At 43.3% G+C, this 15,630-nt stretch overlaps 1 protein-coding gene across 1 annotated transcript in view; it reads right to left on the bottom strand.

Moving 5' to 3' along the window:
- Positions 1-15,630, bottom strand: part of slc22a18 (solute carrier family 22 member 18) — an 85,844-nt gene that overhangs the window by 69,925 nt on the left and 289 nt on the right. The window lies entirely within an intron of this gene.

Here is a 15,630-nt window from a genome sequence, read left to right as displayed (position 1 = left end):
ATAGGATTTCAAGAATGGTAACAAAACCAAAGTGATGAATTGCAGGGAATTAATTTGTTTAAATAAATCATTTGACAGCAGGAATCAGAAATATATCAAAGATTTTAGTTGACCAAATTTGAGATTATAATTAGTATTGGGGAAGATTGTGCCAAAATACAAAATCACATAAACAGACTTGCGTAATTAGCAGAATAAGAGCAAATTAATTTTAATACAGTGAAGTTTAAAGGTCACGCATTTTATTAAGTTAAAAAGGAATAATGCTGTTCAGTCACAAATCATTAAAAATGGCAAAATAGATTAACTAAGATAATTTTAGAACAGTAATTAGAGAAATTATATTAAAGATTACAGAAAATATTAAAGGAATATCCTTCATATTGAAGGAAATAGAAGCACTGAGGAAAATCAGAATTTATGTCATCAGAACCGATAAGAATAAACATTTTGGGGCTGAACTCTTTGCTCTCAAAATATTGAGAAGTAACTTGACAGAATTATATAAAGTTATGAATGGAGAGCGATTTAAAATAATGAATGGGGTAAGAAAGAGGAAATATTCCCCTTGATGGTGTGTTCGGAAACCAGAGGCTTAAAAATATAATTTTTATTGAAATATCTATTAAGAAATTCAGGTTCAGTGGAACCTGCTGGTAGAAGGAATTATTGAGGGGGAGAATACTCATTAATTTTTATGAGGTAGCTGGATAAGAAGGAAAATGAAGGAAAACATATTTAGGTTGATAACAAGATATAAATTATAAATCAAATCATAGACTCTATAAATAGAACAATGGGGTAACAGAGCAAACAAAGTACACACAATGAACCTTCATTAAACACTGGTTTGGCCACAATTCAACTACAGGCACCACATTTTATAAATAATGTAAAGGCTATAACGAGGTTGCAGAAGTTAGTTATCAAAATGATTCATTGATGAGAGAACTTGGTAACGTGGAGAGACTGGAGAAGTTGTTGTTGTTTCCTGATATCATGTGGAATTAATGACATTCCATAGTAGTGGTGAGGCCTGGTGGGAACCAAGATGGATCATCCGCTCAACATTTCAGAGTGAATATGAGATAATAATATTTCAGGCTAATGTAGAAAGTGAGGAAAACAATTCCATAGCAGCATTGGTGTGCTAATGTGCTGTGAAATGGTGAGATGGTTTGTGAAATAGCTCTAGGTGATTGGGATGGAAGGCACAGGCCAGGTCCACCCACGCTACTGAGCATTGACATTTTAGCAGAGACCAAAAAGAGGATGATGTTGAAATTTATGTGATTATGGTTAGCTCAAAATGGTAAAAGATATGATGTCTTGAAATTTGGACATGGCCAGAGTGCAGAGCAATTTAACAAAAGTGGACTGCAAACACAGTTTCTTGAAGAAAATCAGTCTTGGTACTTGAAAAAAGGGGGTTCCTATAGAGTTGTATTCTCAGAGGAACTAACAAAAATGTTTCATCTTCCCCTGCTATAGATGTGGTGGCAATGGAGTGGGAAGACTGATTCACTGCAAAGGCCCAAACCGTTTTCTGCCCTATTGTGCATGCTGTAGATTCACAGCAGAGGGCACCAGACCATTAGAATGAAGGCTTTGTGGCAATGTTTGCAGATTATACGAATATGGGTGGAGGGGCAAGTTGTGGAGAGAAAGCAGGGACTCTGCAGAAGGACTTGGACAGGTTGGGAGAAGTGTTAAGGGCCAGTCTCACTTTGCGATTTTTTCGGCGACTGCGGGCACCAGTAACTGAGGCCCGCAGTTGCCGAAAAACCGTCAAGTTGTATGGCAATCTACGACAGGCTACAACACAGTTGACGGCAAGCTGCGACAATCTGCGTCAGCCGACGTCACAATTTCCAGGACCTCAACAGCGACAACGTACGACAGCATACAACAGCCTACGACAGCGCCTACGACATCCTGCGACCACACAGACGTCAAACAGCGACAGTCAAAGTCAACATACATCCACCCGTGACACGATACGGCAAGATACAGGCTGCGTCACTGTCTTCGACATCTGAGGACAACAGGTTGACACATGATGACGCATGTTGACGCATGATGACGTATGGTGACGCAGGCTGTCGCAAAATGAATTAGACGAGGTCTTGAGCTAGCATCACCATGCGTCACCGGGCGTCACCTGCAGGACAGCCTATGTCAGCGTGCGACAGGGCACACGACATGATAAGACACACAGGTGTCGCGGAAAGATTTTGAACATTCCAAAATCCAGCGGCGGCAGGGAGACACTGCACGTGATTACATGCGTCACCCCGCGACCACGCCGCGACAACCTCTTTTCAGGCTGTCGCCGAAAATGTGGGACAGGCCTTTTAGATGGAATGTAGTGTGGCAAAGTGTGGAGTCTTGAATTTTGGTAGTAGGAATAAAGGCGTAGACTATTTTCTAAATGGGGTGAGAATCCAGAAATCGGAGGTGCAAAGGGATTTGGGAGTGCTGATGCAGGATTCCCAAAAAGTTAATCTGCAACACTCCAAACACGTACAGGTATGTAGGTTAATTGGCTTGGTAAATGTAAAAATTGTCCCTAGTGTGTGTAGGATAGTGTTAGATGTTCCAAAATGCAACACTTCATACTTCTCTGTATTAAATTCCATCAACCATTCCTCAGCTCACCTGGCCAATCGATCCAGATCCTGCTGCAATCTTTCACAACCATCTTCACTATTTGCAAAACCTCCCACTTTTGTATCATCAGCAAACTTGCTAATCTTGCCCTGCATGTTCTCGTCCAAATCATTGATGTAGATGACAAACAGTAACGGGCCCAGCACTGAACCGTGAGGCACACGTGAGGAAGAATGTGCTGTCTCTGGAGAGGGTCCAGAGGAGGCTTACAAGAATGATCCCGTAAGTTAACCTATGATGAGAGGTTGTCGGCATTGGGCCTGTACTCGCTGGAGTTTAGAAGAATGAGGGGGAGACCTCATTGAAACATACAGAACAGTGAAAGGCTTGGATAGAGTGGATGTTTCCACTAGTGGGAGAGTCTAGGACTAGTCATAGCCTCGGAATTAAAGGAAGTTATTTTAGGAAGGAGAAGAGAAATTTCTTTAGTCAGAGGGTGGTGAATCTGTGGAATTCTTTGGCACAGAAGGCCGTGGTGGCCGTCAGTGGATATTTTTAAGGCAGGGAGAGATAGATTCTTGATTAGTACAGATGTCAGAGATTATGGGGAGAAGGCAGGAGAATGGGGTTAGGAAGGAGAGATAGATCAGCCATGATTGAATGGCGGAGTAGACTCAATGGGCCAAATGGCCTAATTCTACTCCTATTCCTTATGACATTAACTATCTCTCAATACTTTGAATTGTCACCAAACTGCTCCTAAAAAGGCCAAGGGAATCCAATAGCATGATGAATGGAACAACATTCCAACATTGCTGGTGGCACATTCCAGGACAACAGTGGATTGTCCACCCTAACTAATAAAAAATATTTAACTATCAGTTTGTACTTTCAAAGTTTAACAGACTTTTATGCACTTGTCTTCTTTTGTCCTCCTGCAATGGTGCGGCACATTGGTACAGCTGTTAGAGCTGCTGCCTCACAGCGCCGGAGATCTGGGTTTGATCCTAACCTCGAGTGCTGTTTGCATTGAGTTTGCATGTTCTCCCTGTGACCTCGTGGGTTTCCTCCGGGTGCTCCAGTTTCCTCCTAAATTGTTCCTAGTGTGTAGGAAATGGTGAGAAAGTTTGATAACATAGTACTAGTATGAATGGGTGATCAATGGTCAGTGTGGACTTGGTGGGCTGAAGGGCCTGTTTCCATGCAGTATCTCTTAAAAAAAACTAACGATGAAAACTTCTGGTTTGATGAACAATTTACATATTCATTTTTCTCTGTTGTGTGGCTGAAATGACAGCTTGTTTTGGAGCAATCTTCAGCATCTTGTCATGGTGTACCTTTATCAATCCTATCTGCCGAGTAGTACAATTCTCAATCAGATTCAGGTCAGGTAAGTTACCAGGCCAGTCCAAGATATGTCCCTCCTTCTGCTGGAAAAATGAGGTCACCATCATAGATGTGTAGTACAGTGCAAGATGTTGCTGAATATCTCAGATCCATTTGGAAAAATCATTTTCATCTCCGGTACCACTCTTCTTTGCAATACATCGATCTATTGTGGTGATCTCGTCATTCTGTTAACTGGATGGAGTGCGCCAATACTGATAGACACAGGGTACACACAATTGCTGGGGAAACTCAGCGGGTGCAGCAGCATCTATGGAGCGAAGGAAATGGGCGACGTTTCGGGCCGAAACCCTTCTTCAGACTGATGGGGGGTGGGGAAAGAAAGAAGGAAAAGGGGAGGAGGAGGAGGAGCCCGAGGGCGGGCGGATGGGAGGGTGGGAGGAGACAGCTAGAGGGTTAAGGAAGGGGAGGGGACAGCACGGGCTAGCCAAATTGGGAGAATTCAATGTTAATGCCATAAGGACGCAAGGACCCCAGACGGAATATGAGGTGCTGTTGCTCCCCAACAAACTCACTCTGATAGACACAAGCTGATAGACACAAAATGCTGGAATAACTCAGCGGGACAGGCAGCATCTCTGGAGAGAAGGAATGGGTGATGTTTCGGGTCAAGACCTTTCTTCAAACTTCTACTGTAGTAGTTGAAACAAACCCAGAACATCATATTTTCAGGATGTTTGATGAATTGGTCGATGTGGCATTTTCTCACCAGCTCTCTACTTATCGTCGAACATGTTGGCTGAAAAAGCTACTTTTATAACTACTAAACCAGGTTCGCTTCTTAATAAACAGACACCACACAAACTGTTTGGTAGGCCAGTTCAAAACTTTACTTAACATCGGCCGATGGAAGGGAGGGAGAACTCCAGTCAAGTGACCAATGTAGACACTTAACTGTGCTCAGCCACCTTCTCTTAACAACAGAATTACATTGCCTTAAATAGGGTTTTTTTGTCCCCTTAACACATTTCACAGACATTATCATGGTCAGAGGTACAGGAAAAGGTTTCCACAGAATGCATCACATCAAAGGCCTTTTGTTTACATAGTACAAGATAACATTGGCCATTTGGTTTACGACATTTTATCTTTCTACTTCACTGGTTCCTCTCTCGTCCTTCATAAACATTGGCCATTTGGATAATGCCATTTTATCTTCACAGAGATCACCCTAGCTCTTTCGCTGCTTCCTCGCTGTCATTTGGTCCCTCATAAACATTGGCCATTTGGTTTATGGCATCTTACTTCACAGAGATCTCTCTAGCTTCTCCTCTCTGCTTGTCATTTGGGAGACAATGTTATAGGATTTATTATCTCACACACCGCAACCTGAGGCAAGCCTAATTTGAGACTAAATATAAGCTGTAAGCTAGCCCAGAAGCCAATTTAATATCTTCTTATATTTTAAATAAAATTCGGCTTCATCAGGCTACAATGGCCCTGAATCAGGAAATAGCTTTTGTCACTGAATAACACCCTTCTCTAGATCTCACATGTTAAATCTTTATTTTTAAGGCCCACTGGCATAGTTTTTTTCTTCATTGCAGTAGTTAGAAGTTGTTTTTTCACAGGTCTTCCGGCTGAACAAACAACTTCATGAGGTGACGGTGCTTGATGCTTGAGATTATTCAGACTCCTGCTGCCTCCAAATCTTTCTTCAGGGCATCATGTATCTTTCTCGGATCGTTCTTACTTTCCTGAATCAGCAAGGCCTCATCTCTTTGAGTCGTCTTCCTTTTGCAGCATATGTCCTTCCCTTTGAGCGAGAGTGATCATGTTTCAGATCCTTCCTTGACAATCCTGGATACAGAAGCTTCGCTCACATCTCCCAACTTTGCAATCTGACTTCGAGCAATGTTGATGCATAGTTGTGATCTTTGTTCGCCTCCATAGAGTGATATCCATTTTATGAATTGCTTGACGGGTTCTTCTCAAATGATGATAAAATAGTGGGCGGATGATGCAATACTAACACAATGCTGGTGTACAGTTATTACTAGACTAAGTGGGACCCGTTGGGTCCCATGTTCACATGGGAGGGCTGGTCCCCCGATGCAATATCCACCTCTCCACCAATTCCAATATTGGTGGCCAGTGGTGGGGGGGGGGGGCTTTCTGGAACATTGGTATGGGTGTTGTTGGCTGCAGGGACTGCTGATCTCCAGAGGGCTAGTATGGACATTGTGGGCCAAATGGATTCTTGGGGAGGCAGCTTAGTCCCTCAAGCCTGGGTGCAAGGCCACCAAATTCAAGTGCAGTTTCATACCACTTCAAGCAGGGTGGAAGGCCACCAAATTCAGGTTCAGTTTCCTAACACATCAAGCAAGGTGCAGGCCACCGAATTCAAGTGCAGTTTCCAACCACTTCAAGCAGGGTGCAAGGCAACCAAATTCAAGTGCAGTTTCATACCACTTCAAGCAGGGTGCAAGGCCAGCAAATTCAAGTGCAGTTTCATACCATTTCAAGGAGGGTGTAAGGCCACCAAATTCAAATGCAGTTTCATACCATTTCATGCAGGGTGCAACGACACCACATTCAAATGCAGTTTCATACCATTTCGTGGAAGGCCACCACATTCAAATGCTGTTTCATACTATTTCAAGCAGGGTGAAACCACCATAAAAACCACCATAAAACCACACATAACACCACACTCACAGTTCAGTAGATATTCAGTGTGTTCAGTTGATTCACAGCTCAGACAGTCATGAGCTCTCCCTCCCCCATCATGCAGAGACTGAGCCAGACCCACACTTCCGGGTTTTATAATCCCTCCCCCTCCCACCGGAAAAGGTGTGGCCTTCATGGCGTGATTGACAGGAGAGAGATTCCCAACATTTTTTAAACACTAATAACACTTTTGTTTTTCATTGATGGGAAGAATTCTCTGCACCTGATGAGCAGAGGGGGACTGAGTAAGATGGCCAAAAATCACAGCCGTAAGTGGTAGCGTTTTATCGAAAATCAATATAGTGCAAACAGGAAGTTGTCAAGTTTAGATAAACAACCATTTGCATGCAGTGCCTTTTCACTTCAACCCAAACCCCCCAAACAACCATTTGCATGCAGTGCCTTTTCACTTCAACCCAAACCCCCCAAACAACCATTTGCATGCAGTGCCTTTTCACTACAACCCAACCCCCCTTCCGAAACAACCATTTGCATGCAGTGCCTTTTCACTTCAACCCAAACCCCCCAAACAACCATTTGCAGGCAGTGCGTTTTTACTTCAACCCAAACCCCCCCAAACAACCATTTGCAGGCAGTGCCTTTTTACTTCAAACCAACCATATTTTCATTTTCAAACCACATTAAGGGCACTCACAGTTGAGTAGACATGTGTTCAGTGTTATTCAGAGCTCAGAGAGACGTGACCCTCTGGCTTCCTCCATCTTGCAGAGACTGAGTGAGGCACACCACTCCTGGTTTTATAGTCCCTCTCCCTCCCTCCAGCAGGGGCAGCAGAGAGAATGGCAATTAAAAAAAACATTAATATCTCTCTGATTTTTCATCGATGGGAAAAATCGTCTGGTCCCGAAAGGCGGAGGGGGGCTCTGAGCGAGGTGGCTAAAAATGACGGCCGTAGGTGGCGGCATTCTCTCGGAAATCGCAGCACAGTGAGCCAAAAGCGGTCAAGATCAGACTTTTAGTAATATAGATTTTGTCTTTTATTTATTTTGAATATTATCAGTTTTAAACACAAGAATAAATAGTTGACATAGAAACTCATCATATAAAAAATAATAGGAAGATCAGGTGATTTAATTATTTTGCACAAGGATGTACATCAAATGACATTGTGTGCAATTATTCCCTGCATTCAGGCCATTTGTTTTATCTGCTTATGACATCTTATGAAGCTTATGACATCTTAGCTTATGAAGCCAACCAATTATGCTTGCAAACTCTTGCCTCACTGCATGTACAGTGCCCTCCATAATATTTGGGACAAAGACCCATCATTTATTTATTTGCCCCTGTCCTCCACAATTTGAGATTTGTAATAGATAAAAAACACATGTAGTTAAAGTGCACATTGTCAGATTTTATTAAAGGGTATTTTTTATAAATGTTGGTTTCACCATGTAGAGATTACAGCTGTGTTTAGAAACATAGAAACATAGAAAATAGGTGCAGGAGTAGGCCATTCGGCCCTTCGAGCCTGCACCGCCATTCAATATGATCATGGCTGATCATCCAACTCAGTATCCTGTACCTGCCTTCTCTCCATACCCCCTGATCCCTTTAGCCACAAGGGCCACATCTAACTCCCTCTTAAATATAGCCAATGAACTGGCCTCAACTACTTTCTGTGGCAGAGAATTACAGAGATTCACCACTCTCTGGGTGAAAAATGGGTTTATACATAGTCCCGTCCCCCCCCATTTCAGGGCACCATAATGTTTGTGACACATGGCTTCACATGTGTTTGTAATTGCTCAGGTGTGATTAATGCCTCCTTAATGCAGATATAATAGAGCTCTCAGCACCTAGTCTTTCTTCCAGTCTTTCCATCACCTTTGGAATCTTTTATTGTTGTTTATCAACATGCGCACCAAAGTTGTGCCAATGAAAGTCAAAGAAGCCTTAATGAGACTGAGGAATAAGAATAAACATGTTAGAGACATGAGCCAAATCCTAGGCTTACCAAAATTAACTGGAACATCATTAAGAAGAAAGAGAGCACCAGATGAGCTTACTAATCGTAAAGGGACTGGCAGGCCAAGGAAGACCTCCACAGTTGATGACAGAAGAATTCTCTCTAAAATCCCCTAAAACCTGTCCGACAGATCAGAAACACTCTTTAGGTTTCAGGTTGGATTTGTCAGTGAGCACTGTCCACAGAAGACTTCATGAACAGAAATACAGAAGCTACACATACAGAAGCTACACATAAGATGCAAACCACTGGTTAGCCGTAAAAATAGGATGGCCAGGTTACAGTTGGCCAAGAAGTACTCAAAAGAGCAACCACAGTTCTGGAAAGAGTTCTTGTGGACAGGTGAGACGACGATTAACTTATATCAGAGTGATGACAAGAGCAAAGTAAGGAGGAGAGAAGGAACTACCCAAGATCCAAAGCATACCACCTCATCTGTGAAACACGGTGTTTGGGGTGTTATGGCCTGGGTATGTATGGCTGCTGAAGGTGCTGGCTGACTGATCTTCATTGATGATATAACTGCTGATGGTAGTAGTATAATGAATTCTGAAGTGTATGGACACATCCTATCTGCTCAAGTTCAAACAAATGCCTCAGAACTCATTGGCCGGAGGTTCATTCTACAGCAAGACTATGATCCCAAACATATTGCTAAAGCAACAAAGTAGTTTTTCAAAGCTAAAAAATGGTCCATTCTTGAGTGGCCAAGTACAACAAAATACTAAACATTACTACTTTCATTTACATGTCATTGCTGTGTATCAAACATTATGGTGCCTTGAAATGGGAGGACTAGGTATAAACACAGTTGTAATTTCTACATGGTGAAAGCAAAATGTATAAAAATGGCCTTTATTAATATCTGACAATGTGCACTTTAACCACGTGATTTTTTCTATTACAAATCTTAAATTGTGGAATACAAAGGCAAATAAATAAATGATGGGTCTTTGTCCCAAACATTATGGAGGGCGCTGTATTTCCTTCTGTTGGCTGTTCAGTATTTCTGGCCCGGCTTTGAATAGTCTGCGTGCACATTTCAATAAATTTACTTTCTCGCATAATAGTTATACCATCAAACAAATTTATTCGATGAACCTGTGGTTATCTATTAATAAACTTGGCTCATTTGTAATCTATCGAAGATAACATAAATCAGTTGGTGGTTTAGACTAACAAGGATACTTTATTAAATGAAAATCCATAGTAAGGAACACTATCTTTGCTTATTTCCACACAGGCGCGATCAAGGAAAGAGCGTTCACGTCTCGGCCCTGCTTCACCAATCTTTCCACCACCACGCACAAGAAGCACAAGAAGCGCTGGACAGACACCATTGCATGCAGATGCTAAGAAGTGTGTTCAGCTCTGGCTGAACAACTTCTAATCTTGTGTGTGGACTCAATAAGAAGAAGTCCACACAGGCAGACTGTTCTGCTGAAACATTTGCAGTAACAGAGCACTTAGTTACATGGTACAATTCTTAAAAGGGACACATCCATTATTATATAAGACAAGGCAGTGTTGAGGAACTGTCCCTCATTTTCCACTGGGCACATTGAAGCCTTCTGACCTCACAGTGTGGAATAGCTTTCAACCATAATCACTACCCCAAATTTAATTGCAAAATGGAAACTGGTAATGCTTCTGTTGTAACCATATTGGTTGTGCACCTACTTTTAACTTGTTTATTCATTCCTTTACTACCCTCTTTTGCTTTTGATCCATTCATTCTTTCTTTAATCACTCCTGCTCAGATACAGACCTCCTCAGTTCTTTCATAGGAAAGAACTGCAGATGCTGGTTTAAATCGAAGGTAGACACAAAATGCTAGAGTAACTCAGCATTTCTGGAGAGAAGAAAGAAGTCTGAAGAAGGGTCTCGACCCGAAACCTTCTCAGGTCGTGTCCCTCTCCCCCCTCCTCCTACTCTCCCACAACCCTCTCCCCACCCCCCTCCCCCACAACCGTCCCCCACCCCCTCCCACATACACCCCTACCCCCACAACCCCCCTCCCTCCACACCCCCCCTCCCCCAGATCCCTACACTCCCTCCCCTACACCCACTTCCCCCCCCCTCACCACCCTCCCCTACACCCCCCTCTCCTACATCCCCCCTCCCCTACACCCCCCCTTCCTACAACCCTCTCCCCCACACTCCTCCCTACCACACCCCCCCTTCCACATACACCCCTACTCCCACACACCCCCTCCACTACACCCCCTCCTCCCCTACAACCCCCCTCCCCTACACCCAGCCTCCTCTACACCCCCCTCCCCGACACCCTCCCCCTCCCTACACCCCCGTCCCCTCCCTACACCCATCCCTCCCCCCCTCCCCCACACCCCCTCCCCCTATCACACACCTCCCGCCTACCACATGCACCCCTACCCCCACATGCACCCCTACCCCCCCACCCCCTCAACCCCACCCACCCCATCACTCCCTCCCTCCCCCTCCCCACCCCTCCCCCACACAGCTCCCTCCCCCTCACACCTCCCCTCCCCATCACTCCCCCTCAACCCCACCCACCCCCATCACTCCCTCCCTCCCTCCCCCACACCCCTCCCCCATCCCCCACACAGCTCCCTCCCCCTCACACCTCCCATCCCCCACCCCCCCCTCTCCAACACCCCCTCCCCCACCCCCCCCTCCCCCACACGCACCTCTCCCCCACGCATCCCCCTCCCCCACGCACCCCCCTTCCTCATGCACCCCCCTCCCCCACGCACCCCCCTCCCCCACGCACCCCTCTCCCCCACACCCCTCCTCCCCCTCACCCACAACCCCCCTCATCAACCCCTGACAGGCCCAACCTGAAGCCATCCCCTCCTCTGGCTGCAGGAATGTCCCCGCCTGAAGTCGCCCCTATTCCCCAGCTACAGAACGCTCCTGCCGTTGAGTTGGGGGAACAGGTGAGTGGTGGAATATTGCATTGGGTTGCGTTGGGGGACCAGGCCTCCCGTGTGACTGGGACCCAAAGGGTCCCACTTAGTCTAGTAAACAGTTAAAACTCTAACTTCATCCAGGTCTTAGGAAAGGTCATCATGGTTAAATCTTGTCAGTTCTTACTTGTAAAATACTACTATTAGGAAAACTTAGGTTCCCAAATGGGTAACAGGTAAAATGATAAATGAATAATCTGATCACTGGAGGGGGAATATTGGCAAATAACTTTCCCTACTCTCTTTCAAATCACATCTCAGGCAATTTGAAAGGGAAACCTTGTTTGACCAATTTATTGGAGTTCTTTGATGAAGTAATATGTTCTGTGGAATAACAGGGAAATTGGTGGATGTAGAAATCTTTTGATAAGGTGCTACATCAAAGTATATTGTGGAAAGTGAAAGTTTATGGTGTAGGCATGGATAGTAAACTGGCAGCCTAACATCAAACATAGGGGACATAAATGTTTTTTTTGCAAGATGTATCAAATTTTAAAATTGATAAATTGACTTGGATGAAGGCACCAAGGGTATGGTTGCTAAGTTTGCTGATGACACAAAAATAAATAGGAAATTAAGTTGTGAAGGTACAGGAGCTTGAGAAACATGACCTCCGGGTTCGCTGCACCATCCTAACCACAGCCCCACCTCAGCACTGAACCACTACGGACTTTGCACTACTGGTTTATATCCTGTGCATATGACAAATAAATACTCTTGACTCTTGATAGTTACAATCTAGTAATCTATAAAATAATTTTATTACTCGGTCACTGAACCATTATTAAAGCTGTGTATTCAACCCTGTTGAGTTGAGAGGATTAACGAATCACACACTTCTGTTTACCCAACTATCATAAACCAAGTTCTGTGCACTGAAAGTTGGAAAGTCCGAGGAGATTTTTTTTAAAGCAGCACACACATTGTATATGTTCCTTCAAACAGAAGGAACCCTGAAACCCTTCAGGGTATTTTAAAGAGATGTTTAAAACAACAAAGGACAAAGGACATTTATTGTCACACAGACCATTTCTGGAAATTTAAGTTTCCATTTGCAGCACACCAATAAAAGTAAGACACCACATTAAAGACGAATTTAACTTTGCTCCTTAGTTCCTGAAACTCCTCCAGGGATACATTTAATCCCAGCTGCCCCATACGTCCTATTTATTCTTGATCAATGCCTCAATTTCTCTTGTCAACCAAGCTTCCTTACATTCGCCTGCCTTCAGTAAGCTCTACTCAATAACCAAAAACCTGTAGCCTCCTTTTGCTCTGGTATTTCATTTAATTCACATGTTTAATCGATAATGTTTTATTATTAATATTTAATGTTTTATGTGTCATTCTTAATTGTTACTGTATGTCGTGTTGTCACTTGTAAGAGGGGTACCAAGGCAAATTCCTTGTATGTGAACATACTTGGCCAATAAACTTATTAATTCATTCATTCTCTTCACTCTAGCCAGTCAAACAGCTACTGTTTGGAACAGTTCATTTTTGGTCAGAGACCATTTCTCGGATCTGGGGGGAGAGTGGATGGTTTGCAGTTTATAAAGCATAGCTGGGGGGTTGGGGGAGTAGGAGTGAAGCGCAAGACCGAAAATTATATGGAAATAGGTTATGAAAGATTACGTGATAAGGAGCACAGGTACTGGCTGCTAATAAGACATTTTAAAAGAAACAAGTTTAGAATTATTATTGCCATGTGCACCGAAACACAGTGAAAAGCATTTGTTTGCATGCTATCTAATCAAATTCAGAACATACTATACATGAATACCATGAATACCACAGTACACCTTTAGAATGAAGAGAAAAATATCAGAGTGCAGAGTATAGTTTCTCAGCAGATTGAGAAGAGCACATAAGCATTCTAATGGAAAATGGCAAGAAAATGGTGAGCTTGTAGCTGTTTACATTTTAATTCCCAATCCCAACTGTCTCCAACTGCCCAATGTAATATAGGAGAAGGCCTGGGTACTTTCTGTCTGGGTACTTTGCAACCTTCTGGAATGAACACAGAATTTTCCAACTTCGGATACATTTCTCAATGTTTCCCATGATAAGGCACTTTAAAGTGCCTCCTTCATGGACAGTACCCATGATTGTTATCAGCAAATTTGCCTTCACAATATAACCATATAGATTCCGAAGAAGTGTCCCACCCGAAACGTCATCTGTCCATTCCATCCATGATTTTCTTGACCCGCTTCCAGCACTTTGTCTTTTGCTCCATATAGCGCTCCCCATCTTATGAATGCCTGATTTATGTACATACAAACCATACATACAAACAAGCACTTGAGAGACAGGAGGGATGCATTAGCCAGATACTCGGTGCTACAGGCGACTGCTCTTGACACCGGGTGTGATTCTGTCACATTGAACCCAGGAAGAATACATTCTGGTTCACACGTTGATAGCGATTTTGCAAATCCTATGTACAGACACATCGCCTGCCCAGCAGCAGCTTCCTTTATAAAATCATTCAAAAGCCTGTTTGCAGTAAAATCCTCTGGAAGAATATCATTATAAGCCCAAGATAGGCTTGGGCTAAAGTTAATATCAGCGTTATTATTAAGAATGGCAAAGTGTGATTTCAAATGGTTTACTTGACTCTTTATTCCTATGAGACAACCTATCTTTGCAGGCATCTTTGACTTATGCAGGAAGGGAGCCTCATCCTAACCTTTGGAGGATCTGTATAGTCTTTTTCTTTCACCTCACCTTCTTCTCTTGCTCCTCAGCCCCTCCCCTCTCTGCTGTGAAAACTGACACCCATTCATTCTTCCCCCAATTCTGAGGAAGGGTCGTTAACCCAAAACATTTACTGTTTTCTCTTACCACAGATGCTGCTTGACTGGGCGAAATCTTCAAGCATTCCAGTTTTATTTTGGATCTAGCTTCTGCAGTTGCATGTTTTTTTTTAGAAACGAGCAGCGATTGCCTTACATATCTATATATAGCCTACATCCATAATAATCAACATTCAACTACAACAATGCCTGATTAGACCCATTCGTTGCAAGAGAAAAGCTTATATCAACCAGCATTGAGAATAACCTGCAATTAAGTAGTATGCAACCGTCCTCATGGAGACAAATCTGCCAATGTCACGGTAAAGGCATATTTTATTTTCTAAGGTAGACAAAAATGCTGGATAAACTCAGCGGGTGCGGCAGCATCTATGGATCGAAGGAATAGGAGACGTTTCGGATCTGCAGTTCTTTCTTAAACATTTATTTTCTAAGTAGGTTTTTAAACAGAAATGTACAGCACCGGTGCAGACCATTCGACCCACAACATCGGGGTCGAACGATGCCATGCTGCACAAATGTTTTTTTTTGTAGTGTTCTTTTTTAGCATTTAATTTGTAATATATGTATAATTAGTTGTTTACCTAATTTGTATATAAGCAAGATTTCTCATTGTGCCTGTGCCTCACCGTATCGTGCATGTGACAACAAACTTGAACTTGAAAAATATGACTAAAATATAGGGGACGCGCTTGAATGGTTGGCCATAAGTTGAAAAGCATCTCTGCCCAGATGAAACAATATTGTATTTCAAAGATATTTTCGACTGTTTCTAAAAACGGGAATTAGGGAAGGCAACGTAACGGGATTGTACTCATCAAACTGATCAAAAGAGATTGTATTCAATTGTGCAAAACATAAAGTGCTGGAGGAATGCGGCGGGTCGGGCAACATCTGGGGAGGGAATAGGTAGGTAACGTTTCGGGTCGGGTCCCTTATTCAGACTTCACCTGTCCGAAACGTCGTCTGTCCATCCCCTCCCCAGATGATGCCTGATCCGTTGAGTTTGTGTTTTGCTGAAGATTCCTGCATCTGAAGTATCTCATGTCTCCAAGTATCAAATTGTAATGAACTCAATTACAAATTTACGTAACACAGTTTCAATCCCGCCTGAAGTATTGTGTAACCAGGAAACGCAATTCACCGTATTCGAGCTGATCATGGATCACTTATCAGGAAAACTAAT

The sequence above is a fragment of the Amblyraja radiata genome, chromosome 20 (genome assembly GCF_010909765.2).
Source record: "Amblyraja radiata isolate CabotCenter1 chromosome 20, sAmbRad1.1.pri, whole genome shotgun sequence".
NCBI lineage: Eukaryota > Metazoa > Chordata > Chondrichthyes > Rajiformes > Rajidae > Amblyraja > Amblyraja radiata.
The sequence above is the reverse complement of the archived record's forward strand: the minus strand, read 5'-3'. Positions and strand labels throughout refer to the sequence as shown.